This window comes from Salvelinus sp. IW2-2015, unplaced genomic scaffold, assembly GCF_002910315.2.
Source record: "Salvelinus sp. IW2-2015 unplaced genomic scaffold, ASM291031v2 Un_scaffold1094, whole genome shotgun sequence".
NCBI classification, from domain to species: Eukaryota; Metazoa; Chordata; class Actinopteri; order Salmoniformes; family Salmonidae; genus Salvelinus; species Salvelinus sp. IW2-2015.
The window spans coordinates 79,976-82,213 of NW_019942725.1; positions in this window are offsets into that span (position 1 = coordinate 79,976).

A 2,238-nucleotide genomic window follows, 5' to 3' on the forward strand; every position below is an offset into this window, starting at 1 on the left:
GCAGTGTATATTATCCTGTGTTTCCTTTTCTCTCTGTGCCAGTTCTCCCCATAGACACTGCCAGAGGTCCGGACAACAGGCCCTCCGATTTGACACACTGAACTCTGTCTGAGAAATAGTTGGTGAACCAGGTGAGGCAGTCATTTGAGAAACCAAGGCTGTTGAGTCTGCCGATAAGAATACAGTGATTGACAGAGTCGAAAGCCTTGGCCAGGTCGATGAAGATGGCTGCACAGTACTGTCTTTTATCGTTTGCGGTTATGATATCTATTATGATTACAACCTACTAATAATTATACCACGTAATCATCGGTCTATATGACTATAACCTACTAATAGCTATACCACGTAGTCGTAGGCCTATTAGACTACAACCTACTGATAAATGTACCACGTAGTCATAGGACTATTAGACTATAACCTACTGATAATTATACCACATGGTTACAGGACTACTATACTATAACCTACTAATAGCTATACCACGTAGTCATAGGACTATTAGACTATAACCTACTGACAATTATACCACGTYGTCATAGGACTATTAGACTATAACCTACTGCACAATGTTATTTGTTCCTGAACTGGCCGAATGGCAGATCTATCCTTCAGCCACCCTTCAGCCATCCTTCAGCCATGCTTAAGCTATCCATCAGCCATCCTTCAGCCACCATTCAGCTATTATTCAGCCATCTTTCAACTATCGTTCAACCATCATTCAGCAGTCCTTCAGCTATCATTCGGCCATCATTCAGCTTTATTTCAGCTATCATTCAGCCATCKTTCAGCTATCATTCAGCCATCCTTCAGCCATCATTCACCCATTCTTAAGCTATCATTCAGCCATCCTTCAGCTATCATTCACCCATCCTTAKGCTATCATTCAGCCATCCTTCAGCTATCCTTCTGCCATCCTTCAGCTATTTTTCTGCCATCCTACAGCCACCCTTCATCTATCCTTCAGCCATCCTACAGCTATCTTCAGCCGTCCTTCAGCTATCCTTCAGCTATTATTCAGCCTTCTTTCAGTTATCCTTCAGCCATCCTTTAGCCATCATTAAGCAATTCTTCAGCCATCCTTCAGCTATCTGTCAGCACCACAAGTTGGTTCAATTTCTTTAACATAATTGCATGATCCCGGTGCTGTCCTTTCAGCACCATGAAGAGCGTCTCATCAAGATCTGTTTCCTATGCCTAATTGTCCTACTCAGCACCTATTATTATGATTCCAAATAGAAGAATATCACTTCTCACAATGGTGCTCATTTAGTAAAGTTAGATCAAAGCTGAGTCCATGCTATTACAGATCACAAGATCACATAATGAAAAGTTATCATTTTACATAAGAGAACTGACTGTAATAGCAATAGCATAGTAGACCTATATTGTTACAGTTACACCAACAACACCTCTTCATTTCTAATGACATTTTAGGATGGATAGATGCACCTGAATAATCCACCTAAAAATAGATCACGTGCCAGAACTCAACCGAGCCACTAGGCAGGGTATAAATGTTACGCTTTGATTAAGACAAAGTACAAGAAAGACTAATAGTGAACACCATCTGCTCTGATTCACTCACCAAACAGGAATCCAAGAAGACCTAAATGCATATTCCCATGAAACTGATGGAGATCAATCAAATGATTGGCACGGCGATGCAGTTTGGACGTTTCACCGGTAAAACATGAAGAAACATATTTCACGATTGACAGTGACGATGGCCTATTTTGGAAATTAGATAGCCTATACAGTTAGGGGCGGCAGGTAGCCTATTGGTTAGAGCATTGGGCCAGTAACCAAAAGGTTGCTGGATTAAAATCCCAGAGCTGACAAGGTTAAAAACACATTGTGCTTTCCCTGTACAAGGCAGATAAACCCACTGTTCCCCGGTAGGCTGTCATTGTAAATAAGAATTTGTTCTTAACTGAGTTGCCTAGTTAAAATAAAAAAATGCCTAACTTGGTGTTTGAGGGTATTAAAACTAGAACATTTTATTTTGACAATATGTARGGGCATAGGCAGACGTTCCAGTTGGAGAATGCATTTTATGCATATTCTATAATGACAAGCTATTCAATTGGCTACATTTGTCAATACAAACTTTGATTGAGGAAATTATGACGTAATTAAATGTATTTATTGTGCGCTCCAACACTTAAAAAAAGAACACTACAGCAGTGACAATAAGTCCACCCTGGTAGAGTAGAATTCTAGGGTAATAAACATATT